Raw genomic sequence first — 10091 nt, 5'->3', positions numbered from 1 at the left:
TCTAACTTTTCTGATGAGTCAATTAGTGAGCTGCAGTCCTGCTTCTGCTTTTTAAGAAATTATCCTCTCTTTGTTTGTATTGCAGGAATTTTAGTCCTATGTTTTTGAAGTGTCAAAATTCAAACCAAAACAAACACACTAAAACTATTTGAGATTTGAATCCTGAATCATTTAATGACAGTATGTAAACCTTAAGCTGACAAATCCATACAGCATCCCTCCATTCCGTATTATGCAAAGATATATGAGCGCCCTTTTTTATTAAAATAAAATTTGAAATGCAGTCCATTCCACTCCCGAAAACACTGCACAAGCAACTGAAATCTTGATTCTTTCTGTGGGCTTTGAACTTTAATTCAAGTGTGAATTGTTCTGAATCAGAAACTGTAAATGCAGAAGAGGCTAGGATTGTGTCTCCATAGAAAGAAAAACTCAGAGCAGGCTGTGACTTCATGGTCTATCTTCTAATCTGAAAAGGAAATTCTACTTGTTGGTGGGCTATATTGGGTTTTTTTAGATTGAATTTAGGCTTAGCTTAGACTTAAAATGCTAAAAATAAATATTTAGGAAGTTTTGTATACCCGTGGTTTAAAAATTTAGGAAGTTGTGTATATGTGTGGTTCAATACTATTGGATTTTAACTATGATTGTCAGGGTTCCAAGTAATAATGCCATAGAAAGCAGAACTCCAAGGCAGGCAGGCTCCTCAAAGAACAATTTTATTGGAGATATCATATTGGCACAAACTGGTGAAAACCGACTCTGAAAGTTCCCGTGGTTTTCACCTGATTAAAAATTGAAAATCCCCCCTTTTTCCAAACAAGCAGTCCCATTCTCTAATCAAGGTCCTGGTTGCCTGGTTACTTTACTCCTCCTCTCTCCAGCCACCTGTTGAAATGTCCTTGGCTCCCACAAGAAACAAATTCTATGCCACTAGTGACTTGGAAAGTGGTCAGTCCGGTGCTACTGTGTATCACATTATTGTATCCCACTTTGGCATACAATGAGCAGGAAGGCTGATATACTCAGTTACATTAACCATGAATGCACCATTAGGAAACTTGAAAGAATAGGTTAAAGATACAGTTCTGTCCAATCTGTTTGCTGATAGTTCACATAGGATCTTAAATACTGTTCCACCACTGCATTTGCGCATTCTGCTGCCCCATTAGTGCTCGGATGAAATACCGAACTAAGTCCCTGTGAGGACCCAATGGACTTTATGAATTCCCTCCAGAACTTGACTGTGAACTGGATCCCCCTATCGGAGATGATTCTCCGAGGGACACCATGCAGCCTATAAATATGCCTTACGAACAGTTTAGCCAGTTTATGGGAGGATGGGAGACTGGGGCAAGCTATGAAGTGGACTTGTTTCGACAATCGGTTTATTATGGTCCAAATGACTGTATTTCCCCCACTGTCAGGGAACTCTATGATAAAGTCCATGGCAATCACTTCCCACAGCCAGGAATAACTCCATAGAAAGCAGAACTCCAAGGCAGGCAGATTCCTCCTCTCTCCAATATATCTCCAATAATTCTAAGAATTATTCTGTGAAATATTTAGAACATAGAATTACAGAGTTGGAAGGAAATTTGGAGGTCGTCTAGTCCAACTCTCTGCTCAAGCAGGACAATACTATACTATTTCAGATAAATGGCTGTCCAGCTCTTTTTGAAAGCCTCCAGCAATGGGACACCTACAACTTCTGAAGGCAAGCCATTCCATTGGTTGATTGTTCTCACTGTTTGGAAATTTCACCTTAGTTCTAGATTGCTTCTCTCCTTGATTAGTTTCCATCCATTGGTTCCCATCTTGCCTTCTGGTGCTTTGGAAAATAGTTTGCCCCTCTCATCTTTGTGGTAGCCCCTCAAATATTGGATCCTGCTATCATATCCCCCCTAGTTCTTCTTTTCACTAGACCAGACATGCCCAATTCCTGTCACAATTCTTCATACATTTTAGCCTCCGGTCCCCTAATCATCTTTCTTGGTATTCTCTGTGCTTTTTCTAGAGTCTCAATTTCTTGAGTTCTTGTTCCATTAGTGTTTAGATATCCTTTTAGTATATCATAAAAGGCAGATGCTATCTATTTCAACTCCTTTCAACTAACTAGTCAAGAAAATTTGCTGAGCACATTGTAAGCCGCCCTGAGTCTTCGGAGAAGGGCGGCATATAAATCAAATTAAAAAAAAATTGACTTTTTCCCCTCCCACTGTAGGATATCTAGAATTTTCATAAATGATATCATTGGAACTGTAAAATTAAAGATAGCAAGAAAGCAAGATGGAAAGATGATGAAAATATAGATAAACTGATAAAAAGACCCAATGTATAAGTCCTAGAGCAGAACAAGTATGAGTTCCAGGTGTGGTGATGGTGAATTCTCCATTCTTATTTTTTAAAAAAAAACAACAACACATACAAGATAAATGTAAAACGTGTTTTAGTTTATCTTTTCAAAGATCTTGTTTCTTCTTTTTCCCTTTGGGTGGGGGAGTGTCAATGATTTTCTTTTTAACTTTTACTTTTATCTATTTTCCAAAGGATTTTCCAATCAAGACCTGCTAATCTGTACCAGATAGTTGATGTTTGACCATTTCATTCAACATTTTGCAGGGAAATGGATTCTTGATCCATTGATCAAATTAAACTTTTGTCCTGATTTCTAGAATTAGAGCAACATTGTAGCTTCCAACTTCCCAATTCCATTTCTCCACCATTTTCAAAACAGGTGAAGTATCAGTCACTTATGATGTCACTCCAAAGAAGGAAAGTTGTTGATCAGACGTATAAAGAAAACATTGCCATGTTGCCAATGGTTCAGTGGCAATTATGTCCCTTATGAATGACTGCAATCATTCTATTATTCTAGCAGGCCACAATATCAAAAGGTCTGCACAGAAGAGAATAGAAAGTGAGAAAGGATCTATTTATATACCAAGCACAACATGGAGGAAGGAAGTCGTAATGCTGACTCTGTGAGAATCATTTCCACAAAGTTATCTTCCTTCTGTTTTATCTGCCAGATGTTCTCCTTGAAGGTAGACTCAGACATTTTCTCCATATGCAGAAAATCATAAAATTGATCCTCCTGGTGTTCTGGATTTACAAAGCAGTTACTCTGAGCTGTCCTGCAAGTGATGCTTTCCCTGTTCCACATGAGTGGTATCAGCCTGGTGACCTCGTCATTGGTGGGATGATGTCTCACTTGGTTTACCATTTCTATCAAACTCTATTCAAACAACATCCTTTTCTCAACCTTTATGATTCACCAATGTAAAGATTTTCCTTTCAATCATCTGACCTTAGACCCACATAGCAAAAAATCATTTAATAAACTGTTGGTGTAGGAAATGTAGAGTTTTTCATGTAAATGTAAGAATTCTTTGTGTTTTGAAAGTGGTGAGAGAGAAGAGGGAACTTTCTTTGTGTTTCTTTCATGAACAACATTCTCGTAAGGAAAGCATATTTGAGTGTATAGAAATTATCAAAAAGAAGAATGCTAAAAAAAATCAGCTCTGCCACATTTCACAACTCAAAAGGCAACTGAACATTATTGTTTTGGTTTTTTTAAAAAAAACATTTCATTACTTATCCAAGAAGCTTCTTGTTCTGTTTCAGTTTTGTTCAATTCTGGAAGCTTCTTGGATTAGAAGCAAAATACACTGCTCAAAAAAATAAAGGGAACATAAGCAGAAGACATCCAAGATCTGAATGAATGAAATAGCCTTATTAAATACTTTGTTCGTTACATACAGTAGTTTTGTGTTCCCTTTAGATGTTTGAGCAGTGTATAAACTACTATATATAAAGAACAAAGTATTTAATAAGGCTATTTCATTCATTCAGATCTCGGATGTCTTCTGCTTGTGTTCCCTTTATTTTTTTGAGCAGTGTATTTTCAAAGAAATATTCCAGTTGCCTTTTGGAAAAGCACTTTTGGGACAGCCATGAGGAGGATAACTGAGAATTTCCATAGACATAAATATTGGAAGTTAGTTAAATTATTTGCATTCTATTTTACTGAACAGGTAAGGAATGATAGGATAGAATAAATGTGTTTTAATATTTCTCTTGCAGCCAAAGTGGACACACACCTTAGATATTGATTCTGGGGAACTTAGAATTATGAGAAATCATAGAATATTCCTTCAGAACTGAAAAGATTCAGATGAAGATGTATGGGTTTAGAGAGAATCTCATCCTAAATCTACAATTCTTTCTAATTTAGTAAAGTTCCTAGAAAACTAAATCAACAGAGAAAATGAGCCACAACATTCTGGGTTAAACTGAAGGCTGAAGTTAAAACTCCATAAATTAACATAGTATGCTTTATGATGAGTAACTTTCTAGAAAAATATAAAGGAAAAAAATTGTATGCAAAATACATTTGGACTGATAAAAAATTATTTAATACTTCAGTCAGAAACAAGTTTTCTTGTAGTCAGTTACAAACAGTACCATACTAAAATAATTTGCATAATAATAATAATAATAATAATAATAATAATAATAATAATCCTTAATCTATTTGCAGTGTAATAACCAAATTCTACCAACACATCCTTGCCTTGGCCTTTGCTGTGAAGGAGATCAATGAGGACTTCCAGATCTTACCTAACGTCACTCTTGGGTTCCACATCTATGATAGTTATCACAATCCAAGGATGACTTATCGCACCACTCTGGACCTCCTTTTCAAAACCCAAATGATGCCCTTGATGTGATGTCCCGCTGTCTGGAGGCCGTGCGGGTCTGGATGGGGAGAAATAGGCTCAAGCTCAACCCTTCCAAGACTGAGTGGCTGTGGCTCCCGGTGTCCCGGTATAGTCAGCTGGTGCCATCGCTGACTACTGGGGGTGAATCACTGCCCCCCACAGAGAGGGCTCACAATCTGGGTGCCAGCTGCACTGGCTCCCATTGGTCTTCCGAGTGCAATTCAAGGTGTTGGTCACCACCTTTAAAGCGCTTCATGGCATAGGACCAGGATATTTATGCGACCGCCTTCTGCCACAAACAGCCTCCCACCGACCAGTTCGCTCCCACAGAGAGGGACTCCTCAGGGTGCCATCGGCCAAGTTATGTCGGCTGGCGACACCCAGGAGGAGAGCCTTCTCTGTGGGAGCTCCTGCCCTCTAGAATGAATTGCCCCCATATATTCGTAACATCTCTGACCTCCGGGTCTTTCACTGTGCCCTCAAGACCCTACTGTTCTGACAGGCGGGGCTGTCAAATTGAATGACTTTAAATTGGGTTTTAATTTTGGGTTTTAAAATTCGGCCAAAACTATTTAATGATTTTAATTAATTTTAACTAGGATATTGTATATTTGTATATTTGTATTTTAATTCTGACTGTACACCGCCCTGAGTCCTTCGGGAAAATGGGCGGTATATAAATAAAATTATTATTATTATTATTATTATTATTATTATTATTATTATTATTTAATCTTTAGTGAGATTCACAGCCTTTGAGGCTGGTTAATAGCTCAGCAGCTCGAGTCCTAACCAAGGACCTAGGAACTGTTAAGGTATCGTCGGAGGATGTAAGCTGTTCCGAGTAAGGTGGTTTTTTGTAGAGTCAAAATGTTCAAGTCCGGTAAATTTAGAATTTCTAAATAGCGGGGTAGCCCTTTGGGTATTGCTCCAAGGGCTCCAATTACAATCAGGACAACACACAATTTCTTTTTCCAGTCGCTCAACTTCAATTTGCAAATCCCGGTACTTTGTGATTTTTTCTTGCTGCTTATCTTCAATCCATGCATCACCAGGTATTGCAATGTCAATGAACCATACTTTTTTCTTTTCAACTATTGTTATGTCAGGTGTGTTGTGGACCAAGTGCCTGTCAGTCTGAATCCTAAAGTCCCACAAGATCTTGAGTTTCTCATTCTCTAACACTTTCTCAACCTGATGTTCCCAGTGGTTTTTGCTGTACTCAAATCCAAACTTCTGGCACAATTTCCAATGAATGATCTTAGCAACATGGTCATGGCGTTGTAGGTAGTCAGTTTGTGAAATTTTGCTCCACCCACTGATCAGGTGGTCGACTGTCTCATCTTTCTCATTGCAGAGGCGGCATTTGCTGTTGGTGGTAACATGTTGAATTTTTGCCTTCATGCAGTTTGTGGCTAGGGCTTGTTCTTGAGCTGCCAAAATAAAGCTTTCTGTTTCTTTTTTCAGTACTCCTGATTTTAACCAGTTCCAAGTTAGTTTCTGGTCAGCTTTGCCTTCAATACTTTTCAAGTATTGTCCATGCAGAGCTTTGTGTTTCCAATTTTCAGCTCGCTGCTCAGTTACTTCTTTCTTATATTCTGCTTTTGTTTTAGTTGTCTTTAAAAGGCCTCCTTTATTTACTTCCTTAATCATTGGTTCTTCACTTTTCTGGATGTAATCATTCAAGCTGCATTTTTCTTCTTCCACAGTCTGCTTTACTTGTAGGAGTCCTTGACCACCCTCTGCTCTTGGTAAATATAATCGGTCAACATCACTTTTAGGGTGCAAGGCATGATTCATTGTCATAAGCTTCCTTGTTTTTCTGTCCAAATTGTCTAACTCCATCTGGGTCCAGTCAATTATTCCTGCAGAGTATCTAATCACAGGTATAGCCCAGGTATTTATGGCTTTTATGATGTTTCCTCCACTCAATTTGGACATTAATATCTTATGAATTCGCCAAATGTACTTGGCTGAAGTTAATTCCTTGACTTTATTATGCATTAAGTCAGAGGCTTCTAAAATCCCCAAGTACTTGTAGCCTTCTTCTGATTTTACTGCCTTTATCATTTCTTCATTCTCTAGTTCTATTCCATCCTCTTCTATGATCTTGCCTGCTTTGGTTGCTATTGTTTCACATTTGTCAATTCCAAACTGCATACCAATGTCTTGGCTGAATTCTTTTGTGTTTTCAATTAATAAATTCAGTTCAGCTTTTGTTTTATCAAACAGCTTCAAATCATCCATGTACATCAAGTGCGAGATTTTCAATCCTTTCTTTGCAAGTTCGTATCCACAGTTCATCTTTTATTATTATTATTGTTGTTATTGTTATTGTTATTGTTATTGTTATTGTTATTGTTATTGTTATTGTTATTGTTATTGTTGATGTTGATGTTGATGTTGATGTTGATGTTGATGTTGATGTTGTTGTTGTTGTTGTTGTTGTTGTTGTTGTTGTTGTTTCCCCGCCCTATCCCTTCTTCTCATTGTGGCAACGCTGTAGCCTCTAAAATGGCCCCAGCCAGTTTCGGTTCAGAATTTTCAGTTGGACCCCCTTAACGGAAGAGAAGTTCCTAAAAAAGAAGAGAAATCACATGGAGGTTAATTAGCATTCATTCACACACACACCTCTTTCTCGCCCTGGAGGTCCCTTTGGCTTTTGAGGGTACTTCTCATGAAACTGCTTAACCAACCTGTCTGCTTTTACATCCCAGCTTTTTACCCACGTGGCTTCAGACAATGGGTATCCCTTCCACTGTATTAGATACTACAACCTCCCCTTGTACAGCCTGGAATTCTCTTGATCTCATAATGCATTTCTGTTGCACTAAAATTGGTTTTGGGGCTGCCTGATGTACTGGCTTGAGCTGGTAGTCTACCACCAGTTTTAGCAAGCTACTGCGAAAGACTGGATGCACTTTCCCTAGCAAGTGGGGGAGTCTAAACTGTACTGTTACAGGGTTAATTACTCTCACTATGGGGAAGGGCCCTATGAACTTTGATTCTAACTTTTTGCAGGGGAGCTTTAGCCTCAAGTACTTGGTTGGGAGTAAACCTTACTCCTTATTTGGAATGGGCTTTGCCCCCCCCCCCCCCAATGCTTATCGGCTTGCACTTTATGGGTTCTCGCCACTTCCTGAAGGGCTCACTTTGTATTTTCCCAGGCTTTTTTCAGGGATTCCATCCAGTCAGTCAAGGATATGGGTGAAGGTCATTCAATAGGGAGCTTGGGCAAATTCCATTCCACTAGTGACTTGGAAAGGGGTCAGTCTGGTGCTACTGTGCACCACATTGTTGTATGCCATTTTGCAAAAGGCAGCAGTTCTGCCCGATCTGTTGTGCTGAAAGTTCACATAGGATCTTAAATACTGTTCCACCATTGTGTTTGCGCATTCTGCTGCCCCATTAGTGCTGGGATGAAATGCCGAACTAAGTCCCTGGGAGGACCCAATGGACTTTATGAATTCCCTCCAGAACTTGACTGTGAACTGGATCGCCCTATCAGAGATTATTCTCTGAGGGACACCATGAAGCCTATAAATATGGTTTACGAACAGTTTAGCCAGTTTATGGGCAGATGGGAGACTGGGGCAAACTATGAAGTGGGCTTGTTTCAAGAATAGGTCTATTACGGTCCAAATGACTGTATTTCCCCCACTGTCTGGGAGCTCTATGATAAAGTCCATGGCAATCTCTTCCCACAGCCAGGAAGAACTCCATAGAATGCAGAACTCCAAGGCAGGCAGATTCCTCAAAGAAGAATTTTATTGGCAATATCATATTGGCACAAACTGGTGAAAACTGATTCTGAAAGTTCCCTGGTTTTCACCTGATTAAAAAGTGAAAGTTCCCCCTTTCCCCAAACAATCAGTCACATTGTCCAATCAAAGTGGTGGCTGGTTACCTGGTTACTTTGCTCCTCCTTTCTCCAGCCATCTGTTGAAATGTCCTTGGTTCCCACAGGAAACTATTTTGATTTGGCTACAAACACCCCATCTAACTATGCTCCCCCTCCCTATCCCTTCTTCTCATTGTGACAAGCCTGAAACCTCCAAAATGAACCCAGCCAGGTTCACTTCTGAGTTGACAATGATTTTATAATCAAGGATGAAAGGAACAAGAGATTATTCATAGAATATAATTCCAATGATTGAGTGTAGGCCCTGTCAACAGAACTTTCTTCAGTGGTCAATTCTTAACATTTCAGTGATTTGATTGATTGATTGATTGATTGATTGATTGATTGATTGATTATGTGCCACCAAGTTGTTTTCAACTCAGGAACTCCATAGATCAGTGGTCCCCAAATCTTTCTGGATGCAGTGGCAGCGTGGGAGGAGGGGATGATTTTGCATGCACAAAACCTAGATACCACACGTGCATAAATGAAGCTTTGCACACTTGCCTGCTACTTGTGCAACTGGTTCCCAACGGGCTGTTGACTGGTACAGGTACACAGCCTGGGTTGGAGACCTCTGCCATACATAGATTTTTAGCATGATGATGTCACTTTAACTTATTCTTTCAAGTTTCCCAATGGTGCATTCATGGTCAATGTACGTAACTGAGTATATCAGCCTTCCTGCTCATTGTCCTCTTTGTCTCTTTCCTTCGCTCTTTCCCAGCATTACAGCCTTTTCCAGAGGGCTGGGTTTTCATATGAGGTGTCCAAATAGAATAATTTGTGCCTGATCATTTTTGTTTCAAGTAAAACTTCTGAATTGATTTGTTTCATGATCTATCAGTTTCTTTTCTTGGCTGCCAATGGAATTCTCAGGAGTCTTCCCCAACAGCAAAGGTCAAAAGCATCAACATTCTGTTTTAAAATCCCAGTTTAGCTTCTGTAAAGTCTCAGGAAATATTATGGCAGGCATGATTCTTATCTTTGTAGGTATAGACACTTCACAGCATTTTAATACCTTTTTCCAAAGCCTTCACCTGTACTATTATTCTGTGAAATATTTAGAACATAGAATTACAGAGTTGGAAGGAACCCTGGAGGTCGTCTAGTTCAACTCTCTGCTCAAGCAGGACAATACTACACTATTTCAGATAAATGGCTGTCCAGCTCTTTTTGAAGGCCTCTAGCAATGGGGCACCTACAACTTCTGAAGGCAAGCCATTCCATTGGTTGATTGTTCTGACCGTTTGGAAATTTCTCCTTAGTTCTAGATTGCTTCTCTCCTTGATTAGTTTCCATCTATTGGTTCCCATCTTGCCTTTTGGTGCTTTGGAAAATAGTTTGCCCCTCTCATCTTTGTGGTAGCCCCTAAATATTGGAATTCTGCTATCATATCTTCCCTAGTTCTTCTTTTCACTAGACCGGACATGCCCAATTCCTGTCACAATTCTACATACATTTTA

This window comes from Pituophis catenifer, unplaced genomic scaffold (genome assembly GCF_029215685.1).
Source record: "Pituophis catenifer annectens isolate HBS135680 unplaced genomic scaffold, rPitCat1.0.hap2 SCAF_15, whole genome shotgun sequence".
Classification (NCBI taxonomy): domain Eukaryota; kingdom Metazoa; phylum Chordata; class Lepidosauria; order Squamata; family Colubridae; genus Pituophis; species Pituophis catenifer.
This window is presented reverse-complemented; position numbering follows the sequence as displayed.